This window comes from Aedes albopictus, chromosome 2 (assembly GCF_035046485.1).
Source record: "Aedes albopictus strain Foshan chromosome 2, AalbF5, whole genome shotgun sequence".
Lineage (NCBI taxonomy): Eukaryota > Metazoa > Arthropoda > Insecta > Diptera > Culicidae > Aedes > Aedes albopictus.
In genome coordinates, this window is record NC_085137.1 from 412,561,897 (window position 1) to 412,589,133 (window position 27,237).

A 27,237-nucleotide genomic window follows, 5' to 3' on the forward strand; every position below is an offset into this window, starting at 1 on the left:
CTCCCGGAATTCCCTCAGGGATTCCTCCCGGAATTCCCTCAGGGATTCCTCCCGGAATTCCCTCAGGGATTCCTCCCGGAATTCCCTCAGGGATTCCTCCCGGAATTCCCTCAGGGATTCCTCCCGGAATTCCCTCAGGGATTCCTCCCGGAATTCCCTCAGGGATTCCTCCCGGAATTCCCTCAGGGATTCCTCCCGGAATTCCCTCAGGGATTCCTCCCGGAATTCCCTCACGGATTCCTCCAGGAATTCCCTCACGGATTCCTCCAGGAATTCCCTCAGGAATTCCTCCCGAAATTCCCTCAGGGATTCCTCCAGGAATTCCCTCAGGGATTCCTCCAGGAATTCCCTCAGGGATTCCTCCAGGAATTCCCTCAGGGATTCCTCCAGGATTTCCCTCAGGGATATCTCCAGGAATTCCTTCAGGGAACTCCTCCCTGATGGACTCCTTCAGGAAATCCTTGAGGAATTCCTCTAGTAAATCCCTGAGGGATTCCTCCAGGAATTCCTTCAGGGGTTGCTCTAGGAAATCCTTCAGGGATTCTTCCAGGAAATCCCTCAGGGATTCCTCAAGGAAATCCTTAAGGGATTCCTCCAGGAATTCACTCAGGGATTCCTCAACGAAATTCCTGAGGGATTCCTCCAGGAAATCCCTGAGGGATTCCTCCAGGAAATCCCTGAGGGATTCCTCCAGGAAATCCTTGAGGGATTCCTCCAGGAAATCCCTGAGGGATTCCTCCAGGAAATCCCTGAGGGATTCCTCCAGGAAATCCCTGAGGGATTCCTCCAGGAAATCCCTCAGGGATTCCTCCAGGAAATCCCTGAGGGATTCCTCCAGGAATTCCCTCAGGGATTGCTCCAGGAATTCCCTCAAGAATTCTTCTTATGACGCCCTCAGGGATTCCTCCAGGAATTCCATCAGGGATTCCTCCAGGAATTTCCTCCAGGAATATTCTCGGGGATTCATCCAGGACTTCCCTTGGGGATTCCTCTAGGAATTCTCTCAGAGATTCCTCTAGCAATTCCCTCAGTGAATTCTCCAGCAATTCCTTCAGGTGTTCCTTCAGGAATTTTCTCAGGGTTTCCTTCAGGGATTCCCTCAGGGATTCCACCAGGTATTCCCTTAGTGATTCCTTCAGGAATTCCGCTTGGATTGTTCCAGGTATTCCCTCAGTGATTCATTCAGGAGTTCCCACAGGGATTCTTCTAGGAATTCCCTCAGGGATTCTTCCAGAGATTCCCTCAGGGATTTCTCCAAGAATTCCTTTCGGGATTCCTCCAGAAATTCCCTCAGGAATTACTTCAGGAATTCTCTCAGGGATTCTGCAATGTATTTAGTCAGGAATTCCTCCAGAAATTTTCTCAGGGATTCTTCCAGAAATTATCTCAGGGATTGGCTCTAGGAACTCTCTCAGGGATTCTCTCAGGAAGTCCCCGAGATATTCCTCCAGGAATTCTCTTAGGGATTCCTCCAGGAATGCTCTCAGGGTGCTTCCTGAAGGATTTCTCTTGCAATGTAATTCCGGAGAAATTCCCTCAGGCCAGGGATTTATCCTGGATTTTCTTCAGGAACTCCTCCAGAAATCCTAGCAGAGATTTCTCCTTGAACTATTTTTTCTAAATAGGTTTCATGGATCGCACTAGAAATGCCCTTACGGACTCTGCAAATGTCTTTTCTAAGAAATGTCTCTGAAAATGCTCCTAACAGTTTCTCTAGCTAAACTTTTTGAACTCGTTTGGGCAATTATCCAGGAATTCCATCACAAATTTATCTATGAATTATATTACGTATCACGTATATCTGCACGAACGCCCATCCTGTTTTTTTACCACGAATTTTCATATATCTATGATACCTGTATTAACTCTTCAATGTACCGTTTACATTTCTAGTCTAAACATTCCGTCTAAAGCCAATCGATTACCCGTATGTCTCGGCTTCCACTGTATTAAAAAGTGAAACGACCTCTCGTCAGAAAAAAAAGAGCAGAAGAAGTGTGTTTAGTGTTCGCGTATCCCAACAGCCGATCAGAGTGCACAGCAACTCCAGAACAGCAGCAGCAGCTAATGAAAAGTATTCCACTAACAATCCGTCCGGAAAATCTCATCACCCAATCAACCCAATCCACCCGACAACGCGAGTTGGTGGTGGCATCAAGTGGTTTCGTAAGTGTGATTTGCACATATTTTTTTTACCAACTCTACTGCTGATGTGATTGTCTGCAACTTATCGGGAAGACGCAACCTTGTGGAGGTGTTGTTTTCGTATGAATTGGAACGTGCTGTGTGGGGGCGTCGTCGCGTCGCTTCGTGGTGGTCCAGATGTCATTCATTCTATGGCTTGAAGGGGAGGATTAGAAATTCCCAACGGTTGCAGCAGGTTGTTGTGGTATGTGACAAAACGAGGGGTTTAAGATTGTGACTAGACATCAGAGACTTGAGTTTCGAAGCTATCTTATCAGACGACAGTTTCAATTGTTTCAACGGGTGGGGGGGAGGTATTCTGTTATCGTCTAGCTACCGCCTTTATCACCTGATCACGGGGAATGAACTTTCTCGCAGCGTGCTTGCTAGAAATAATTTTATCTTTTATAATTTTAGCATCACGTAATCTGAGCAATACTTACAGCAATTTATGGTGTTTTTGTTTGATTCGACCTATTTTGAGAAATCAAAGCCCACGATGATTCAATTTCATAACACGATATGAATGAATATATCTACATTTCGGTTCCTTTGCGTAAATTTATTAGTTACAGGTTACCAGTGGCGTAGCTAGGAATTTGAGGGCCCGGTGCGGTACCAAATTTGTGGGCCCCATGATAATTACAGATATACATATTTTACAATGTTAAATCTATTCTTCTAACTCTCAAATAATCACGCCGTTGTATTTTGTACAAAGCGTTAAAAAAATCTCGACTTGTCAACATTAGCGTGGCCAACTGACTGACCAACTGACTGGCCAACTGACTGACTGAAGGTTAAACAATATTTTCTGTATTCCTTCAAGAATGTCTTCGAAGATTTCTGCAAGGATACATCCCGGAGTTCCATCAATGAACGTAATTTTTTTCTAAGAATAATGACGATTTTTTAACATTTTTTTATGAATTGCATTAAGTAATCCTTTCTTTCAAAGATTGCTTTATCATTTTCTTTGAAAAAATCTTTCTTGAATAATAATTTGTCTTCAAGAATGTTTCAAGTAATTCATGAATGGGTGTCATTCAATATTTCTCCAAACACTCTTTCATGTATTCTTACAGTGTTGTCTCCGTGGATGTTTTCAAAAGTACTTCAGAGTACTTCAAAACATTCTTGCAAAGGCTTCAAAGTCCTTTTAGATTTTTTTCAAATCCTCCAAGAAATTTCAAAAGAATCCATTGGATAATAATTTTTAAAAAATCTACCAAGGATCCCTACAGAAGTTCTTCTAAGAAAATTCTGAGAGGAACTTCTGTTGGAATTCTTTCCAAAAAACCTTCTGGATTTCTTCCAAAAAATTCTTTAGAATTCATCTACTCTACGAGTTTCCCCAAGGATTCCTTCAGGAATTCTTGCTAGCATTCCTCTAAGAACTCTTCTAAAAATTTCTATTGTGACTTTTGATCAGACTCCTTAGAAATTCTTTCGAAAAACTCTCATACTCATTCCGAAATAAAAACATTCAAAGTTACCTTCAACATCTCAGTCAAGCATTTCTCCATGATTTATTATTGATTCCTCCAGAAGTTCCTCTGAAATTTCGTCCAAAAAAATCTTCGAGGATTCCTGTTAGGGTCAACGTGTCTTGGTAATCCTACAATCTCAAATTCATCCTTTTCCAAAACAAAGCAATTACCGCGCCGATTGATTACGTAATTTTTGTTATCATTCGTGCTCACTTCTAACAAAAATATAAACAAGCGCTTCATTACTTTGTTTTCAGTAGGATAAAAATAGGAGCGTATATGCTTACATAATAAATGATTTGATAAGATAAAATCAAATGATTTCTTCAGAAGTTTCTACAAGGATTCCTCCTAAGACTGTTTTGCCACTTTCTTCGAGAAATCTTTAAGAATACCTTGAAGCATCTTTTAAGTGATTAATGCAAGTTTAAGATTTCATATAGGGTACCCATCAAGAATTGTTCAGGAATCGCTCCAAAAATTCCTACGGGATTTTTTCCAAGAATTTCTTAAATTTTTCTTCAAACAAATCTTTCGGAATTTCTTCAAATATCTAATTAGGAACCTCTGCGAAGGTTTTATCAATCGGCAAAGAATGCTTGCTTAATTTATTCAATAATTTCTCCAAGAGCTCTATAAAAGATTACTTTTGGGCTTTTTCCAGGGATTGCTTTAGGAATTCTACCAAGGATTTATTGAAAATTCTAAAAGAATTCCTTCTAAGATGCTTTAGAAATTCATCCCAAACTTTCTTCAGGAGTTTTTCCAAAGATTTATTTATTTGTTCATCCAATAAATTCTCTTGCGATTTCTTCAAAGATTCAACTGATTCAAATAAAAAAAAATGAAGGAATTCTTTCAAGAATTCTCACAGAAATTCCCCAAAGAACAGTGGCAAATAAAAAAAAATCTACTGGTATTCCTTCAAACAATTTTTGTGTTTTTTTAGGAAATTGTTTGTGGACTTCCTTAGATTTTCGGAAATTCCTTAGATAATTCGTTGAGATTTTCTTCGGCCGTTCCATTGTAAATGCTTGTTTTTTTTTTTTAATTCGCAAGAGTGTATCTCATAAAATCTCAAAAGTAACAATAGACGGAAATCCGTAAGGAATTATCAAATGAAATTTCCACAGGAATTACCAAAGAAATTTTTTGAGAAATTAATGGAGGAATTTTCCTAAACTGCCGCCTCAATTTACGAATTAACTAAGGAATTTTCAAAGTTCCTGCCTAATGAATTTCGAAAGAAACTATTGAAAGAATTACAAAAGTCAAGTATATTAGCAAAGGGACTGCCAGTGAAACTCCCAAAGAAATTGCTGAAGGGAATATCGTAGGGTTTGCCTGATAAATTTCTAAAGCTATTGCCCAAAGAATTTCGAAAAGTTATGTCGTAGATATCTTGAAAAATTAAAACTTAAATCAATTTCGAATATTATTGCCCAGAAATTTTCGAATGAGTTAATGAACCAAATTTCAAACGAACTGCCGATATCGTTTAAAAAAATTTCAAAAAAAAACCCCAAAACAATGTTATAGCAATTTTAGGATCAAATCCTAGAAAAATGGCTAGAAGGATTTCCAAAAGCTTTGTCAAAAAATGACTTCGCCAAAGGTAATATGAAAGATTTCCACGGGGTAGCTCACAGGAAATCCACCGAATGCATAGCCAAAGTAAGTTCCTCCTCTCTCTCCTCTTCTTGGCGTAACGTCCTCACTGGGACAAAGCCTGCTTCTCAGCTTAGTGTTCTATGAGCACTTCCACAGTTATTAACTGAGAGCTTCCTCTGCCAATGACCATTTTGCATGTGTATATCGTGTGGCAGGCACGAAGATACTCTATGCCCAAGGAAGTCAAGGAAATTTCCTTTACGAAAAGATCCTGGACCGACCGGGAATCGAACCCGTCACCCTCAGCATGGTCATGCTGAATACCCGTGCGTTTACCGCCTCGGCTATATGGCCCCAAAGTAAGTTATTCCCAGTTATTTTACCAGAAGATTTTTCATACGAATTGTCAAAAAAAAAACAACGAGAAGTTGTAAATGGAATTTCCAAAGAAATTTCTGTAGAAAAAATATTCTGGAGAAGTTCGCAATGCCATTTCTGAAGTATTGCCGAGAACTGATCAAAGAAGTTTCCAAAGTAATTGCTTAACAATTACTCAAAAGAATTGCCGTAGGAATTTTCAGTGAAACTTGTAACAGAGTTCCTAAAAAAATCTCGATAGTTTTTACCAAAGGAATTGCGTACACAATAGCTGAGACAATTGCCAAAGAATTTCTTTAAAAATAATAAAGGATGTCGAAGGAGTTTCCAAATAAATTTTCAAAGATATGCCCTCACGAATGGGCCTTTTCATTTGACGTCTTAAATCAACTGATTTCTCGGGCCTTTGACAGTTCTCCAATGAAAATGACAGTTTAGCGTTTGCGCCTTTGATCAGCAATTGTAAACAGTGGCATACACATACCTGTCAACTGAAAAGGCCTATTGCTGCACGGATTTCCAAAGCAATTACTGAAATAGATCCAAAAGAACTTTCCAAAGGAAAATTCTAATAAAAAAAATGTAAAATTTCTTTCAGGAATTATCAATAAAATTCGTCCAAGAAATTTAATTGGAATTTTTTTTATGAACTCTTAAGGCATTCTTCCGAGGTTTCCATCTATTGATACCATTAAAGATTTACTTAGCGATAACACCAATTTCGTTCGAATTTTCTTCACGAAGCTTCTAAGATTTTTTTCTTAGGATTTCATCAAGCATTTGTTCCAAATGAGGAACTCCAAGAACTCTTTCTTAGATATCTTTTACGATTCATCTAGGAATAACTTCAAGAACTTCTTTACAAATACCTCCAAGATTTGTTTCGAAAGTTGCTACAGCGTTTCTGAAGGAATTTATGTATTCCCAAGAATTCCCAAGAATTCCATAAAGAGCTTCTTAAATATTTCAACAAACGATTGCTTTGGGGCTACCCCACATGATCCCTTGAGCAAATCTTCCATAGGAATTCTTTAGGAATTCTTTTAAGATTTGCTTTTAGAAATTTCTGCAAGAATTCTTTTTGCAGTGCCACAAATGGTTTTTTTTGAAGTCCTTTCAAGGATTTCTTACGAAGCATTGTTCAAGCATTTCAAAGATTTCTTCAGAAGTTCTTCCAATAATTGCTGTATGGAATCGTCCAAAGATTCCTTAGGCATTTTTTTCAATTGCCCTTTCACGTTTCAATCATGAATCCTTTAAGAAATTCTAGAGAAGACTTCTTTTTCTCCAAGGATTTTTTCAAGCTACGTTACAAAGATTCCTTCAGGGATATCCCAACGTTTTTCTTCAGATAACCCTGCAAGGGTGAACACATTCATCTCCAAAGGATTCCTGCACAAATTCTCTCAGGGGGTCTTAAAGAGATTTCACCAAGGCTTTCATCAGAAATTTCTCCACGGAAATCTATAGAAATTGTTTTGCAAATCAACATCAACGAATTTGAGAGGAATTCTTTGAGGTTTGTGCCATTGATTTTTTTGAAAAATAATCTAGGCATTCTTCCAAACATTCCTTTGCCTTCAAAATTTCTTCAGGAATCCTTTACGTGATTCCTCATAGTACTTGTAGTAGTTCTACTACTACTTTAAAGTACTGTAGTAGTCCGTCAAGAATGGCATCTAAGATACATATCTCCAAAATCAACCTAATTATTCTTCCCGAATACATCTTAGAATTCATCTAGAAGATTTTTCGAGGATTCCTTTTAAAAATTCCTACAAAACTTCCTGCAAGCATTTTTACAAGGATTCTTTCGGGAATTCTTCCAAAATTCCTTCAGAAAATCTCATAAGAATCCATTCAAGAGCCATACCTGATCAAGCATAATCTCAGAAATTCATCAAAGGTATTTTCCATGAGGAACTCCTGCAAGATTCCTTCTTGGAGAAGTCTCTAAAAGAATCTTGGAGAAATCCCTTAAGGTTCATCTGCAGAATTCGTTGAAGGACTTCATGACATAATCCTCGAAGGACTTTATGAAGGGATCCAAAGAGGTATTCCTGAAGGAATTCTTGGAGGTGTTCATGAAGGAATCAATTCAAGTATTCCAAAATCAATGCTTAGAAGAATTCCTGAAGTAATCCATGAAAAAGTTCTGAAGTAAATCTTAGAGGAATTTTTGTAGAAGTCTTTGAAGATAAATCATATTCCCGAAGGCAATCTCGCAGAAACCCTTCAAGGAATACTTGGGAAGAAATACTTCATGAAATCGTTGGATACATTGATTTCACTTATTTTTCATACGAAAGCAAAAAAAAAATAGACAAACTATTGTTATTACGGTTTTGACCTGACATGTGTTCAGATTTTAATTTTCATAACTGCGGCCCCTGAATTTCAGCTGCCACCTTAAGCTAAGTCAACAACTATGTTTGGTCCTGTAAATAGGATACCAGGGACATTTTCACAATGCTCATGAATTTTACTTTCATATCGATACTGAATTTCCCAAAAATTCAATTTAAATTTAAACACATTTTTCTTTTAATTTTGGGGCCACCTGTGTGCCCCATTCCAAAAAACTCTTGATAATCACGAAGGGGCCCCCACATACCTATTAAAAGTTCTGCGAAGTGTTGAACTTATAGGAATCTTTCGCTATTTAAAGTACTTTATTCTAACTAGTGTTAAAAAACCTTCCTTGATTTGGAGGCCCCCTGAAATCGGGGGCCCGGTGCGGACCGCACCCATCGCACCCCCCCCCCCCCTTGCTACGCCACTGCAGGTTACAGCAAAATGTTATTGCGAACATATCAAATTGTAAATGATCCAACGAAAATCAACAAACGATTATTAAGAATTCTTTGAAAACTCAAAGCACTCTAACAAGTGTGTACTGAAATGATCACCTATATCTGTTTGCGACAACAAAAACTCCTTTCCGTCATGGAGCAATAGAGGTGATCTCGGTCTCTAGCAGCAACGCACATCATACTAATATTCTTTCCCTTCCTTGATGACCGTAAGGACGTAGCCGGCGCTTTTGTTGACTTGAAAAAGTTTGCAATTTTCGAAGGTGCAATTTCGATTATTCTGGTCAATCACGGTGGAGTAACTACGAATTGTATGGTCATCCATGTTCATGCTCATGTTTATATTATTTATTCACTTGAAAAACCATAAATGCAGAGCACTTCGCTGCAATTCAGCATACCAAATTTCCACATTCAACATTCCAAGGCTCGTTGGCAGCAGCAACGAGACCCAAAAAACCATCGAACCAAACGTACCTGCACTCGGACGGACGCCAATACCGCCGATGTCCAAACAAAGCGGCATGTTTCGCGTGAACACGTCTAAATATTGTTTATCACGAAAAAGTTTGTTCTCACCGCATATTAGCCGCGGTTCACTGGTTCCACTGGTGTGGTCTTTCGTCGGTCGGTAGTTAGTATGTAAAATCGACTCAGTACCCGGGCTGCGATCGAAATTATAAATAATAATGCAATCCATCAACGGTTGCCACTAGGTACGAGGAGCGCTCAGCTTAGAACTACGCATACGACCGTTTGGTAGTGGCTCCAATTGCATAAGCAACTTGCACTAATTGACGACGTAACCAGGCCGCCTCGCAGCGGCAGCAGCGGCGTCGCCGGTCATTCCGCATAAGGTTCATGTCAATTAGGTTTCATTTAATTACTTCCAACAATAGTGGCGCTTTGGCGGTTCACAGTATTTTAACGAAACTTGACTTGAACAATTCGATACCCAAGAAACTGAAAACGTGCCTCGATTTAAATGGTTTCCGTCATCAGAATCAATAGGAAATACGATCGACAAACGGTCAGTGACCTACGGTCCAAAGATCCCTGCCTTCTGTGAGCAAATGGTTTTAGATCATATACAGTTTCACACGACGGTAGTTCGCACGTTCAAACGCCCACTCAAAAACTAGTGCTAACTGATGGCTCTCGCGGTTTGAACCAATTTAGGTTTCACTTCTGCACGGCCAAATATATCATGCTAAATTGTTGCAAATTTGCTCGCCTATCTCTGGCGCTACTGGCCTGGAACCAAATCAACCCAGCCTCGCAGTGGACTGTATCGCCTTTCAATCGACCCACACGCTTCGGGATAGATGTCGATTTCGTCGGGGGAGAATTTTTTACACACTCGCTTGCTCGACTAGAGCTACGGGAGCATCCATAAATCTAGTTTATTATAGTAGGTAGCTGCAGTGTTGGGAATACTCACTAGCTAAAAGTTATACTCACTTGCTTCTATCTCAGTCCAGAAGCATGCTATCAAAAAATGATGTTTGAAGGGCTTTTAGATTGTTGTTTAATCTAAAAGTTTGCCGAATATAGTGAAGGTCGCAAACGCATACCAAAGTTATGAAAGAGCTGTGAGCACAAGGTGAGTATAAATTACACGAATTTTACTCACCTCGTACTCACAGCTCTCTCACAACTATGGTATGCGTTTGCGATCTTTACTTTATTCGGCAAACTTTTAGATTAAACAACAATCTAAAAGCCCTTCAAACATCATTTTTTGCAAGCATGTTTCTGGACTGAGATAGACGCAAGTGAGTATCACTCTTGCAAGTGAGTATTCGCAACACTGGGTAGCTGTGCGAAGGATTCAATTTTGCGCTCTTTCCGTAGTATCTGGGAGACAGCTTTTCGTTGAAAATTTAACAACGGGCATTTTATAACCGTTGGCGTTGGATTATCATATGAGCGCAAATGTCACAAAGGATCATAACACTAGTTTACAAAATAAAACGAAAGTCGTGAACTTCTGTCAACGACCAAAATTTTTGAAGCACAATTTAGTACTGATTTTGAAACCGTGCTTCAATTTTTTTTAAGTAGAGCACTTTTTGAGTTTTAGCTCAATATCGAGTTTTACAACTTTTAAAAATATAGAATATACCAAAATTCAAATATCTTGCGTTTTGTTCAACCAATTTCAAATCTTTTTCCATAAATTAAAAGCTGAATACAATACAATTCGATCATCTGAATGCAGGTTTAGCGTCAGATTGATGAAATTCAAGATATTGGCGAGTTTTAGGGACGATCTTCTTAAATTTTAGCCAAATTTCCAAAAATATATGAAGAAATGTATTTTTTTCAATAAGAAAAAAACAATCTAAAAATTCTTTCTCAACGTTTATTTCACATATCATATGTAGGCGAGTTACAGTAAAAAATTCAGCTCAATCGGAGCATTGATTACGGAGAATGAGATGTGTGAAGTGAGCGACGTTGCTTAAAAATAGAACAAAAATCGATTTCAAATCATCAACCTTGTATGGAAAGTCGAAAAAATTTCCGCTCTACTGTAATTTTTTTCCTTCGCGTTTTCGAACTCAGGGCATGATTCTACACCAAAAATGATCATCAGCTTACCGAGTTCAAAAATGCTGTAAACTAGTGTAATTAAGGACAGACTTGTTAGCAGGGCCCTACATTTTCAATTTCAATTGAAATTTTCAGGTGAAGTTTGTAAACAATGTTTTCAATCGTCAATGGAAGCAAGGCGCCGTCGTCGTCGCCCAGTCCGACTGTCATCGTCACCGATGAACCGACGGTGCTGCGCCGTCGCCGATGCCGCTTTGTTTCGCACTCACAAGCTCATGCACGCTCGTTTGACATCAAATAAATTTCTTTGTTGTAACTCCATTAATGAGTGTAACAACCGACAAATCTGTGTAATGTTGATGTATGCTATGCATATTTTACTGAAATAGTCTATTACCCATAAAAAAAATTAAGCAAACAAACATTTTAGATAATTTGAAAATTTCAATTGAAGTCCAGTCGGTGTGAAAATGAGCCGCCGCCCGTCGTTGCGTCGAAGAAAGCAACAAAAAAACGGATGAAGCGAAGCGCTTGGATGTTGTTGTGAATGTTCCCGTCGTCGGCGTCCGTCCGATGCTGATGGGCGCTCGCTTTCAGCGTCATGTTTTGGTTTCGACGATGTAGGCCCCTGCTTGTTAGAATCCCAAAATGGCCACCAGAATGGCCGACTTTGGCACCTACTCACGATTTTGAGCGCACAAATCTCTTCGTAAACAAATCCAGCGCACCTGGTCCTCTTATTTTAAGCTTATTACAAGTGAGCAAGAACAGAATAATAAAATGCACTGTGGTTTGAAGCTTGCTTCTTGAGATTTGTGCGTCTGAAATTCTGATGCACTGTTGAAGCGGGATTTAAAGACGTTTGTCCTTAAAGGCGAATCTCTTTATGGTGTCTACCATTTTATGAGAGCTGGTTTACAAAATACTAGAGTGTTGTCAGCTTTAATTATATTTCACAGATGGATTTACCGAAAGTCCGAAAGTAGTAAATCCGAAAGGTAAAGTGATTTATGGGAAGCTGATTGCAAATTTTCGTTTTTTCATCTTCAAACCAAGATTTATTAGTGTTTCATTTTTACAATTAACCTACAAACTTCTCTCAAAATGTATGGCAATTTTACTGCCATAAGAGCAGCATATGAATTGTATCCATGTAAAAAACATTCTAAGCATGTACATACGAGTTTTGTGAAGTAGAAAGAAGTACCTGGACTCTTGAAAAGTCACTCTTCAATATCTACAGTGTTTAAGACATTCACTAACCCTACATGCACAATAGACAACACTCCTTGTTCTTCTTCTTCTTGGCGTAACGTGCTAACTGGGATGAAGACTACTTTTAAGGTTAGCGTTCTATGAGCGTTTCCACAGTTGTTATTTGAGAACTTCCTGTGCTAATGACCATTTCGCATGTGTAGGGAATTTTCATTGCCTACTGAACGTGCCTGACCCGACCGGGAATCAAACCCAACCCGAGCAGAGGAGAATATCAAATTAATAACTACGAAATAACATAACCTGTTTTTATAACTTGGTTTGTTATTATTACCTTATCAAGGCATTACTTCTCCATAACATCTTTTGTTGGGCAATCCAATTTTGTTATGAGCACGGTATTGGTATACATTCATTAAATGACATTTAAATAATATGTTTTGTTGTTAAACAAATTGAGTTATTATTGAACTATAGAGTGTGCATGAATATTTAATCATCAATACCACAACGATAACAAGTTTTGAAATCAAAACTACATCATTAGATTTACGTTGTTTTGAGCATTCCGTGATGGGGAACCCAAAAGAACATGATTTTACGATTCCAATAAGGCCAACGAGCCAACTTACAAGATGTTTTCGATCAGTTGGTAAAATTCCAGGAGGAACTTATTGAAAGGTTTATTAGAAAAATACCATAAACTTCAGACTAGTCTTCTGGGGAAATTAAAAAAATTGGGTCGATTATGGTGAAGAGAGGGGGCACTCTATCTCCCTCGTGGCATTTACCATACCTTATATTGAACATAAGGTACATTATTATATTTCAGGTATATTGTAATTATAACTAATTTTGTTTTTAAATTATTGTCAATAACATAGAAAGTTCAAAATTTGTTGTTCAAATATTTTTAAATTCATTATTTTCAAGTTGTTATTGAAACCAACAAAGTATGTTATCAAATTGGTCTTCCAGGAAAAAATTTTTGTTATGATTTTTGTTATTTTGCCGCTTATGACAGACAAGTTTATAACATTATATATTATGTCATGCCACAATAGTTCAGCCTATTGGACGCAGTGGCTTAATTTCCCCAACAGGGGAGGAAAAAAAAATGTTAATAACATGAAAATAACTTATTCCATAGCTCAATTATTTTGCCAAAATAACGTATATTATTATGGGGTTGTTATTTCCTTCTGCTCGGGAAGTTGTGTAGTAGTGCGCGTGTTGGCAAACGTCAAACTGCAATCCATCATGGTGGACAGTGTCTCGCGCTGTTATACCAACAGGTGGCAGTGTGTTCATGTAAAAGACATCGGGCAAAAAGTTTGAATGAATTTCCCCTAAAAGTTACGCCTGTTTGTGTGTGGCGAAATGTTTTTGATTTAATTATAAAGGAAACAGTTTTTTTTTCTGATTTAATGAGAAAGTTTTGTAGGGAGTTCCACTTGAGTGATTCGCCAATTGCTGAACACTATCCAAATGTTGAACAGTTTCTGAAAATTTTATCATGTTTCAGCACAACTTTTTAACTATCGTTGTATTCCGGCTGGAAGCTCGGCAGGACTAATTGAAAAAAATCCAAGTGGAATCATAGGAAAAATCCCTTGAGGAATGTCAAAGAAACGAGAAGAATCTTTGAAGGGACCACAGCAAGAATCCTGGCATGAATACCTGAAAGACTCCCGTAAGATTCCCTGAAGGAATCTTTGAAGGAATACAAGGAGAAATGCCTGAAGCCATTCTTGCAAGAACCACTAAAAGAATCCCTTACAAAATCCCGGTAGGATCTTTGAAGGAATTTCCCTGAAAGAATGCCGACTAAAACATTTGTCAAATCAAAATTTTCTAAAGCAATCCCGGCAGAAATCTCTAAAGGAATCTCGGGAGGATTTCCTAACGGAGTTTTGGGAAACATATCTGGTAGAATCGTGAGAGGGATCTCAACTGGAAGCTCGACTAAAACAAGCACGGAAGAAATCCCGAGAGGAATTATTGGAGAAATACCGGGTGAAACCCCGAGAGAATTCCCTGAAAAAAAAATCCGAGAATAATCGTTTAAGTAATTCCATCAGGAATCCGTGCACGAATGCCGACTAGAATTTCTGAAAGAATCCTTTCACGATTTGGTAAATCAGGGATTAGTTTATTACTGAAGGAATCCCGTAGAGAATACCTGATGGAATCCTTAGAGAAACCATGGCAGGAATCTCGTATAGAAGCTCAGCAGAAATTCTTGAAAGAACCATAGAAGAAATCCCGGAAGGAATTATTGAAGAAATCTGTGAAAAAACTCGGGAAGAATTTTAGGAGGAATCCCATCAGAATAATCTAAGGTTACCTGATAAAAATCTCGGCAGAAATCTATATTCTTTTATATACCTTTTCGGGAAGAATCCCCAATAGAATCACAGCAGGAATGCCGAATGGAATAACTAAAAGAATCCTTTCAGGATTTTCTAAAGCAATTCCTGTAGAAATCCCTGAAGAGATCTCAGTAGCAATCCCTACAGCAATTCCAAAAGGAACATCTGAAGGAATCTCGGGAGAAATCCTGGGAAGATTCTCGCGAGAAAAGCCGAAAAAAAAACCCCGGAAAGAATTCTAGAAAGTATCTCAAGAAAATCTCACCTTCTCTTATCCTCAGCGTCTTACCGTCCACATCACCGTCTTCTCTGCCTTCTATCCCAAACCTCTATCCTACGCTTTACCCTAACCCTCAACCCTACCATCTACCCTACCCTCTACTCTATCCTCTACCACATGGTCGCCAGTCTTCATCCAGGGGGTCGCGAGGGACAGTCCAATATTTTACTGTAACAGACAAAAAATGAGGGAATTTCTATGGTGGGTCGCGAAAAGTACCCAGTAGACCGATGCAAATTTTGAAATTTTCGCTCCCCTATGCTTAATCGATGCCAATTTGGGTTCTAATTGTACTACTCAAATTTGAGCTCATTTGAATTAAATTTGACTGAGCACACGCCATTCAAAGTTTGTATGGGAATTACTATGAAAAAGTCAAACTTTCATTTGCACGAGTTGAAACTATTTTCCACGTTACCTTGAAAATGAAACCGATATGGATTTATATAGATTACATTGTCATCTTTCATATTGCTGAAGACGCCTAACACGTAAAACCAACAGAAAAATTGTTATTCAATAACATATGACTTTAAATCTTTTGAAATGATGTTTCTCTTTACTTTTTGGGAACACTGCGAGTGGAAAATTTTGCCTAGTAGGCCAGCGGAAAATTTTTCAATGTAAATGTCAGAATGAAAACGTGATGACATGCAACAAAACGAAAGATAGCGGCTTTATTGCTGAATGGGTAGTCAATTAGGCCAGGAATAACAAAGCGGAAACAAATAATGACAAACTAACTGAAAAGATACTTCCATTTCCGTATTCTCTGAACCAAATACAAACGACCGGGCCAACATGGAAAACTTTAATGCTATTTTACCTATCTATAGATAGCAGTATACTGCTAACGTTCGACAACTCGAAACATTTTAATCCTTCATCAAGATATGTATGGTCAGCCATAATGTTATGAAGTACAGTCCGTCCGCCTTTGCCTGAATCACCCCAAATTTCTTCCATGCCGCCTGTGGACGACGGGTTTCCATAAGACGCTTTCTCAACATGATGGGCTAGCCGGAATCCATGCCTGTGGCCTGTTCATAAGCTACGTAGATGATTGGGAGAGGTGATCTGGCAAAGTCTACAGTCTATCCAAATTTCAAAATATGTATGAACGGAATTCTACGAGAAAAGATGATAGGGGGAAGATTTGAGATGATTAAATTATGAGTGTGTAGTTTATGGATAGCACCCTTGATAGCACCTATGCAAATCATCAAAGCAATAATTTAAAAGTCTGTACGAAGGATCAGTTTTGGTCTATTGATGGATTTTCTTGAGGTACCAAAGTTAAGATTTTCAATAGAAAGAGAAAATTTCCAAAGTACATTAATCATTCATTGGCATTGATGCTGGGGCGGATTGTTATGTTCTTGTTATGTCATTTCGTTTTGCAAAATTTTCCGCTGGCCTACTAGGCAAAATTTTTCACTCGCAGTGTTCCCAAAAAATTTGGATAAACATCATTTCCAAAGGAATAAAGTTATATTTTATTAAATAACAATTTTTCTGTTGGTTTTACGTGTTAGGAGTCTTCGACAATATGAAAGATGGCGATGTAATCTATATAAATCCGTATCGGTTTAATTTTCAAGGTAACGTGGAAAATAGTTTCAACTCGTGCAAATAAAAGTTTAACTTTTTCATAGTAATTCCCATACAAACTTTGAATGCCGTGTGCTCAGTCAAATTTGATTCAATTGAGCTCAAATTTTAGTAGGATAATCAGAATCCAAATTAGCATCGATTAAGCATAGGGGAGCAAAAATTTCAAAATTTGCATCGGTCTAGTACCCAGCCTTCACCCTTTTACTGATCAAGCCCGTTCGATAGATACCCATATGGCATGGTATCATAGCTCAAACTACCACTCCGTGGCCGCCATCTTTTGAGTTCTAGCCATCACACCGTATCGATAGATACACATATTGCATAGTATTCGAAACCGCATTGCCGTAAAATAGCTTACATTCTTGAGTGTTGGGCGCCATCTTGGAATCTAAACCGCCATATTGAATTCCAACACGCTACACCCAACACCAACTTAAAGAATGTGTTTGCCAAATTTAGTTGAAATTGCTTGACGCATTCCAGAGTTATGCCGGAACATACATATATACATTTCAGTCCACCAGAACTCTCTTCAAATGAAAACGATTACTTGTAATTTGAATGAGTTATCTCTTTAATAACTGGGCATAGAACACGAAAACCCCGGAAAAAATCGACCAGACTGAAAAATTAGGGTAAACAGGTTTAATATGCCCCCCTTAAGCAGAAATAGCAATATGTCTGAAACTGGCGCCTTATTCCATATATTGTCCACTGCAAATCGTTGTTTCTAAAGTCAGTGAAGTGTTGCATGCGAACTTGGCCTTTGGAGGGGCGACTATGGAAGCTTTGAAACGTTTTACGAAAACATTCAAAAATTTGCCTTTTCAAAACAAACGGGGCAATACGCCCCATCAAAAGAGAAACGTCTAGCCCCGTGATAAAACTGTCCCAGGGGATAATTCCACCACATGCTTATCCTAGGAGAGTCCTTTAACAAGTGTTTAACTGTATAAAAGTTGCAAAATAACACAAGCGAACAGAACTAGCTTGGTGTACAATGAAGTCAGCTTACAAGAGGTAAAATATTACCCAAGTAACACAGAAAACATCTTTGAAAATGTAATTTGAAAAAGATGTTGTAATACAGTACTATAATCGTATCTGTACACATCTTTTGTTGAAATCATGTTTTATCTATGTTTGGCAATTACAAGCTACTGAAAATTCTTATCAATCTCAGCACAAATTACAGTAACGTAAATTTAACGTTGATTACACCAGCTTTTTGTAACACCATCTTCCTGCAATTAAAGACGTTATGTAGAAAATCGGCAGCACATAGTTATAACATTTGGACTCAAATATGTTACAACAACGTTTTTTTTACGTATTAAATACGTTAAATGTACAAGTTTACCCGTTCGCTGTCTTTTCTCATTCACATCAAAATTATTTTTGAAATATATTTTGCCTTTAAAATACAAGGCAATTCAATTATTACATCAACTATGACAGCACTTATATTTCATGCGCTTTGCTTGTTGATCTCGCTACGAACTAGCAAAACACATTGGTATATGAATATTACCTAAAAAGTTGACGACTAAGTAACTCACTTTAGGCCTGAATGGCTGGGAAGAATCAAGTCACCATTGAAGTTTACATATATGGTGGGCCTTTTATCAGCTAATAATCACTTTATGTACTTACTCGACGGCTAAATCTTACTTCGAAGCACAGTTTCAACACTAAATTGACCCCAAAAAATCATAGAAAACAATTTCCTTATATTGGCTCCATGAATTCCACTCTAACATTGTTATTGTTATATTTATGCTCAAAACTGGTATCCAAGAACAAAAATTACACCGTTGTTTGCTATTTGGAAATGGATGTTCAAAATACGTTACCATGATGTTTTACCAATGTATTTTAAACGATTCAAGTGGTATTCGACAAACACGTCATTCAGATGTTCAACAGAAGTAAATTGAACGTTTTTCTTAATGTTTTGAATTCTTCTTTATCAGTCCAGATAAATTACAGTACTTGCTAGAAAGTTTCATACAAACATTTTTATTTATAATCATTTGCTCATCTACATGTTTTTCTCCCCCTAGTTATTTATCTGTGATAGTTTAAACATTTGATAAAATTCAAAAAAATCCTTATCCATAACGACTAAAAATTCTACAGTCATAAGCATTTCCGTATTCATAATTGAAAAATGTTTTTTTAAACTTCCTAACGGTACTGTATCTAGAAGCCACCATGTTTCATGTCCGAAAATTTGTTGGAAAAACCTACACAAATCAGAGAGACAACAAAAACCTCCCTTCTTATTTCCAATCAGATGGAAAGCAAATGAATTTATGAAGAGTGAATATACTTATTTCACCATAAATTCTGATTGGCACATGAAATTAAGCCATGGTGGCCAAACATCGAGATGATAGATTGCAAATAAAACTTAGGGGATTTTAAGCCATCACCAAATGACACATAAAAATTGACATATTTATTTGCATAGTGCGCGTTTGATTATTTTTTTTTCTGCCAGCAACAAATAAGTTTGTACAACGTTGCTGAGAAGTTATTCAATACTTAATTATATGTTATATTAATGTATTGAAAAACATCTTTAGTAGTATCAAAGATGTTTTATAAGCCGCCATTTTTTGCGCTTTTCCGGTGATATAAGTGTACGAAAATACGTTTTTTAATATTTTGAACAGAACATTGACGTTTGTATGAAACATGTAATATATACATTATTGTAACAAGTTGTGTTACTTGGGTACGCCAAAAGCCTCGATTTCTGAGTTTTTGATATTTGTCTTGCTTTTCTGTACCAATCAACTAACAGACCAGCTTGATGGCAATTATTCTTCAATATTTAAGATTTCTAATCCATCACGCATGCGAAAAGCACTTGAATCGTTAGAAAATTAAGAGGGGCGTTTTGCCCTGGTGGGGCGCATTATACCCTTTTACCTTACTGACGTTCTCTAGATATTTTCAAACTACAGTGCTTGAGCTTGATTGATCGCCCGTAGATGCTACTCTAGTATCGCCATACCAGCTACACTCACACAAGGAACCCATATATGCCGGGGACTAAGCAGGCATCTTCAGTGTGTGAGTGTTGGTGATCTTCTATTTTTAGGCGGCAATGGCGTTTGCCACGTCAAGTTGCAGGTCAATGTGGGGAAGGGTAAGGAAGTGATGATTGCAATCGTTTGTACCCACAGCAGACCGAATATAACTCTGCGCCGCGTTGGTGAGATATGGTTGGCAATGGGTTCACACATTGGTGCGTGGATGCCTGGCGTAAGGTGATAGATTAGTGTATTTATTACTCTGAAGATAGTGCGGCACAGTTGGTTTGATTGCATAACTTGTAGGCGTTATATGATAGATTGACACTGTGCTAGGAAATTTGGAAGGAATGGAAACGGCTTTTTCAACCCCTTTCTGTTCTAGCGATGGCTATATCGGCACCAACATTTCAAAAGGGCGTAACTGCATTTTGAAACAAACCCCTCTTTCACATCTGTAGATCGTATTTCAATGCCGCCATGCAAATCACCGCCAGTATAGGAAAGAAGAGCAATTTCACTGTCTAGTAATGTTTGTGAATTTCGTGGGAAACTTAAAATATGACCCACAGATGTGAAAGAGTGGTTTGTTTCAAAATGCAGTTACGCCCTTTTGAAATGTTGGTGTCGATATGAACATGTGAATATACATGAGCTAGTTTGATTTCATATAGCACGAGAAATATGATAAAGTGGACACATCTACATTTTAATTGACTTTATCTAGTCAGAAAGAAACTTAACATTCAGTATTTCAGTAACCTGAATCTGCTACCAAGAATTGTTGAATTTAAACATTTTATTTTATTGGATCTAATAGGCATCCTCAGTGTGTCAGTGTTGGTGATCTTCTATTTTTAGGCAAGAATGACGTCTGCTACGTTGCTGGCTGCTGGTCAATGTGGGAAAGGGAGCATCCATTAAGTACGTCACGCTAAAATTTGGAATTTTAGACCCCCCCCCCGCTTCGTATGGGTTTTTCCTATACCTAATACATTGCTTGTCACAATTTCATGAAGCCCCTCCCCCTAGGATCGTGACGTTCTTAATGGATGGCCCCAAAGGGGAGGAAAGTGTCAATTGCACTCACTTGCCGACTTCAGGCCGTTGAGTCCTCTGCGCCTGCATCAGGTCATGCGTTGTCAATGTTGTTGAGAAATGGTTATTTTTGACAGAAGCTTCAAACATTGCATTGGTGCTTGGTTGCCAAGTGTAACGTGATATATTGTGTTATTACTGCGAAAATCTGGCACAGTTCGCATAGTTGCATAACTCGTTATGTGATAGATTGACACTGTGCTGTGTAAGGAAAGAAAAGGGCTTGCTCATTCCGTTTCCAATTCTAGCGATGGCTATGAGAATACGACTATATACTTATGAGATGTATAGGTAAAGTTTTTTTTTATAGGTGAGAGAGAAAGTATATAAAAAGATTCAAAGTAGGAGGAAAGGGACAGCCAGGGATTGTACCCAAGACTGCATATGAATCAGAAACGGTAGCCCGTTACAGCAGCTTCAAAAAAGTCGCATCAGAACAGAGATGCAAAATTATTTTATTAAAAATTTGTATCAACACAGATGTTTCTGTATCGCCGTATTTGATGGTATAGCAGACATCGAGTCCTAGATTTCAATAGAAACTAATAAAAATGAACTGCATTTTGACGGTGTATAATTTTTACTGGGGTTATTTTTTGTAGGACATGTGTGAAAATGCACAAATTTTCATTAATTCATCAAAGTTTAAGTAGCAATTTATAAAGTTTTCATTAAATTTATTGAAAATAACTTCAAATTTTATGCTTTCTGGAGAAATCTGTAACACATTTTAAAAATCTGTACTCTGTATCTTGTCTGTATAAAAGGTCAAAAATCTGTATAATACAGAAAAATCTGTATATCTGGCATCACTGCATCAGAAACACTAATCCACAATTCATCAAATCAGATGAACACAAACAATCTTACAAACTTTCAAAAACTTTCTGCATCAGTGCGGCTAGTCAATTTTCCAAATTACCCTTCGGGAACGTCACTCGCCCGCCACTAAAACTGACGAATCGAGAGTCGACCATGAATCCAGGAACTTCCCATCTCCGTAATTAGTCTGCCAAACCGATTTGTAGCCAGACACTCATTGGAAAGCAGATGATCGCTCGGTTGATCGCGCGCGTGTGTTAGAAGTTGTCTGGCTTCGTCCGTTCCATGATATTCCAGCAGCAGAACAACCCCATTCTATCGAACATTTTATTGCCCACATGTGCTCGATCGTGGATGACTGCTCTTTTCCTTTACCGTCGTCGTTACGGAGCAATGGTTCGAATGTATAAGGTTTATATATTACAACTGACTGGTTACTACTGTGTAATAGCCATGCCGGGCTGGTGTACGCACTGCAGCAAGAGACACTACGATCCTACGATAGTAATACGATGATCTTCCCAGAAACGTGATCGTAGCGAGAGCCAGCTCAAAAGCAGTTAAGAGGAAACAGATCTAATAAAAGTTTTTCTAGCACCCTTCTAGAGTAAACAACTCTCCACAACAGCAGTCCCCCACTGGGGGTTGCAGATCGACGCGGGAGACTTGATCAGGCCGAATCACAGACACACACCCAAACATTCACGCATCATGGCGGGGAGTCCCGGCCACCACGCCAGCGGAAGAAAATTAATGCCTTTCGGACACTCGACCTTGATGTAATTTATTTATTGCAAACAGCTGGACAGCAGCAGCAGCATCACCCTCGCTCGCTCGTTTCGTCGTCGTCGTAATTCGTCTGATGTTGTCTGACTTGTCTACGTACGGTGTTCAATACGGAGCGTTTGGTCATCGGGCCTTACCTACTTTGCGCGCGGAGGTTACTCATTTCACTTTCGGCTTCGCGGTAAAATTTCCATCAGTCGGTATACAATATGTTTGGACGTTGATGTGTTCGAGACGACCTGTCTGCTGCTGAATCGGGCCTCGGGAGATCTGTTTTTCTCCCTTTATTTAAATTTTCGAGGTTTTAAGGTGTGTTTCTGTTGTATCCATATTGATGAGCGCATGGTGAACAGACAGTCAGACAGATAGACATCCCACGTGCGGTGATCATATACATAGCTATTGGCAGCTTTACCGAATGTTTATGCCCTAGACCGGCGAATGATATTATGAGAGTGCGGTGGAATCATCTATCCTATACACAAGAGCCGCCACGCACCGAACGGCATATTTAATGATGGCACCTCTACGTGGGGTGCGGTAGTTTACATGATTTTGAAGTGACGCTAAATGGGTGGTGATTGATATCCGATTTGGATTGTGTTTGGGCTTGTGGAACTGTAAATATTAGCATATTTTGAGGAAGCTGGCGATGATTAAAGATGTGGGAAAATCGAGAAACGGAAACGTGATGATCACATCACGGTTGGTTTTCAGATGGATGGTGATTGGTACATCGTTGAATTTGTGCAGTCAATGTTGAATCGGTTGAATGATGCACCTAGATATATTGGGAAAGATAGATGAACATTGAACAACTATTATATATCGCGGGCGTATCTGCTATGATCGATTTTTCCTCATCGATGGCCGGGAAATAATTTTCGATTAAATTTGTTGTTCGAATGCAAATAGATGCTAGTTCTAGCCTTCCTTCACTGAAATGTACCGAGTAATCATCGAAATACTGATCGTATATCCCGCAATTATCGAAATCGATCATTGCAGATACGCCCGTATGATACTAAACATGAGGGATTTAGGACATTTGGTCGAATGACATTTGGTCGAATGACGTTTGGTCGAATGACATTTGGTCGAAAGTACGTTTGGTCGAAAGGACATTTGGTCGAATGGACATTTGGTCGAAACCCATTTTGTGGAAGAAGAAGCACATGACATTTAGTCGAATGGTCAATTCGTCGAATGGACATTTGGTCGAAAGGCGCTAACCGATGAAAAGAGATTTAAGTGGAAAAAAAATATTCTAGATTTGGGTATCTGAATTTATTTGTTACTGAACTTATTTGGTTGAAAGTGTGTTTGGACGAAAAATATGTTTTCACCGAAAAAAATCAACAAATCTCGAAACATAAAATTCAACGGTGACGAAAAACCCCACAAAGAATAGACGTTAAGTTGTATAGCAATTTAATCATGTTAATAATATCAAACATTAAACAGCAAATATTTCATTCAAGGGTGTTTATTATTAAGGTAACTTGTTTTGCAATGTAGTTTTCGTTGGCATTGGTGAAGTAGTTGATTTTCCATCGAAGATTTCTCCTTATCTTTAATATTGGCTCTTCTTCCAAGTTTCAGAATTTCACTGCGTTTTTGTGTAGCACATACTGGCTTTTCCATCAGGTTTCTCCTTCTTTTCAACATATGCTGTTCTTTCAAATTAGTTATTTGTGCTGACAGTGGACATTATGGTTGTGATTTTTTTATTGATGATTTTTCCTTCTTTTGAACATGGGCCATTCTTTCAAGTTTCGTATTTGTACTATGTTAAAATGTTATGGCTGCTGTCTTTTTCTCATGTATTTTTCCTTCTTTGAAACATAGGCTATTCTTTCACGTTTATTAACCCTCCTAGGATGTTCGGTTTTTCGCACCACGATGGCGTAATGCACGTTCAGCGTGCCTGTTTGGATCATATTGACCCCAACATCGTTTTCCTGTACGCTGTACAAACTGCTGAATGTTTCATAAGAAATTTTTTCCTTTTGAACACAAGCTGTTCTTCATTAGCTGATGCCTTTTTTTTAGATATTTTTCCTTCTTTCAAACACAGGCTGGTCTTTCCAGTTTACTCATTTCATTGCGTCATGTATCAACTGCTGATTTTTTTCATCAGTGGTTATACCTTCTGGGGTTTTGTTCAAGTTTCCTGATTTTATGTACTATGTTCATATGTTGAAGATGCAGATTTTTCATCTGATATTTTTCCTTCTTTTAAACATAGGCTGTTCTTTCATGTAGTGTTGCACTTGAACTGAACACGAGTCGAAAATATTTAATATAAATGCTTTCAATGTTTTGATTGAAACGCAGTAGAAATTTAACTTGCGTGTCAGAGCTCAAGACCGCCCGTTCAGATACCGATTCAGCTCCGAACTCATATGTGCTTACTCTATCGATATGTTATGCGAATAAACTGGTCCGGTCACCCGGAGTTTCAGAAAATCCGTCAATACATTGTGGGGTTGAGAGGGGATGAGGTGTAAGAAAATGTTATTGATAGCCATGACTTTTTGAGATTTTTTTTTTCTGGAATAGCCCACCAATGGACTGATGACAAGACTGATTGGTTTGTTGGTTTATGATCTTTGATGGTTATTGTAGCTGACATGCCGAACATATTCCTGAAAATCCGGATTCTCCGAAAACCACGGTAATCAGACCGGTTCACTCGGATAAGCTCCCAATAAAACATAAGTTTCTGAATCGAATCCCAAGATTATTCAAATCTTTGAAAAATGGCAGATATATAACCATTTCAGTTTTGAGGATACCAGGGTATCATGCGTTCCAACTTCCAACTGAAGAATTTTCAAATATGTCTGATCGCAGCGTGCCGAGTTTAAACTTGAACGCGTCACTTTTTTCATGTTATCCTCTTATGGTAGTATCATGCACTGCAAGCAAGTATCATCATTCGGGTATCGCTAGGTGTATTTTCGGACATTCTCTCGTATGAAGTAAATAGGTACTGCTGATTTGCATTGCTCTAGCAGCGAATGCCACAAGCCGCAGAGCAATATGGTCCACTGCACGAATTTATGCTGGCCTGCTTACTCTCACGGAAAATTTGACGTTTGAGCGGTGCCGACACCTCTCAAACGTCAAATTTCGTGTGAGAGTAAGCAGGCCAGTATAATTTCGTGCAGTAATCCATTGTTGGTAACGAGATGATAGTTTTCCAATGACAGGTTCAACAAAAGTTTTTTTTCCGTTGATCTGCGAATAGTAGCCCCATTAACGTCGGCATTCTGCAGTTCACGAGCCAGGTGCGCAAGACGTGTGGGTTGAATTAAAGTGCTCACGTTCCAAGATTTGATTTTCCAATCGTTATCCGTAAATCGCTGCCTGGTCTGTTGCCGTTAAATCTATCCGTTTTCTCTAGTTTTGCATTTTTTCTGGTAGGTGACGGTTTAAAACAGGCTTCCTTACCGGGGCTGCTCTGCCTACATGGCGCTCAAGGGGCTACCACCTTGGGTACGCACCTCCCTATTGAGTATTCGGAACGTACCTACTCAAGCTGAAGTCGGAAATACAACAGTGCGCGGACTGCCCTACCTGCTAAGCACATAACTCTTATCTAGCGGTTTTTGTCATCGGCTGGTCTAGTGTCTTTTCATCAGTTAGTGCCTTTCGACCAGATGTCGAATTGTCCGTTCGACTAAATGTCATATGTTTCCTACTCCATAATATGGGTTTCGACCAAATGTCCATTCGACCAAACGTCCGTTCGACCAAATGTACTTTCGACCAAATGTCATTCGACCAAACGTCATTCGACCAAATGTCTTTCGACGAAATGTCATAGATTCTCGATATCATGCACAATAACTACTACTTACTTTCAATCCTGGGCACCCACGGTGGTGCAGAGGGCTGAATTGAAAGATTTCCATAATGGGCGATTGTCAGCCATCGCCTTGACCTGTGGCCAGGTCAAATTTCTGTCGACTTGCTTAATTTCGTTGTTGAGGCTGCGCCGCCATGAGCCTCTGGGTCTGCCTCTGCTGCGATGTCCTGCTGAGTTCCAATCTAACGCTTGCTTGCAGATTTCGTTTCCGCCCCTGCGTAGAGTATGGCCGACCCACCTCCATTTTCGCTCCTGAATTTCTGTCGCTATCGGCTTCTTGATCGGTGCACCTACACTGTGGTGCATAATTGATCGGACAAACGCCGATTTTCATACAAAATGGCCAAGTTTGAGATGATGTAACTATAGTTTGCTTTGGTGGATTGAGCTCAATTTTTGACATGGAACTACGAATATGCTGAATTTTGTGTATACAAAGTATAAAATGTTTTCGTTCACAGGTCTGGGCGTGGCAAGGCGTAGAAAATATTGCAAAAGTAATCGGACAGCGGCACGCGTGAAAATCAAAGGGGTACCGCTGTCCGATCACTTTTGCAATATTTTCAACGCCTTGCCACGCCCAGACCTGTGAACGAAAACATTTTATACTTTGTATACACAAAATTCAGCATATTCGTAGTTCCGTGTCAAAAATTGAGCTTAATCCACCAAAGCAAACTATAGTTACAGCATCTCAAACTTGGTCATTTTGTATGAAAATCGGCGTTTGTCCGATCAATTATGCACCACAGTGTATGTCGATCTTGGTGCCGCCATCGACCGCCATTAGGCTACCAAGATATTGGAAACTTTCAACATTCTCCACTGATTGCCCAGCTACCGTAAAGCTGGAAGGGTTGATCTTGTTTACATCCAACGATTTGGTCTTATTAGCGTTGATGGTAAGACCTGCCGCTGAGGATCGATTGGCAAAATCATCGAGCTTGCTTCGTATATCAGAGCACCGTTGAGCTAGAAGAGCAACGTCATCGGCCAGTTCGAAGTCATTTAGGTGCTCCATGGTAATGGGTTGCCACAGCAATCCACGGTTTGGTTCACGGTCAATTGCACCAACCAGGATCTCGTCGATTACGATGAGG

The 27,237-nt window shown here is 38.9% G+C and overlaps 1 non-coding gene across 1 annotated transcript in view; it reads left to right on the forward strand.

Moving 5' to 3' along the window:
• Positions 1–25,916, forward strand: part of LOC109417952 (uncharacterized) — a 35,875-nt gene extending 9,959 nt beyond the window's left edge. Inside the window, exon 2 of the transcript XR_009997975.1 lies at positions 1,894–25,916. This is a non-coding gene — a transcript (uncharacterized LOC109417952). The remainder of the gene's footprint in view (positions 1–1,893) is intronic.
• The last annotated feature ends 1,321 nt before the right edge of the window (positions 25,917–27,237 follow it).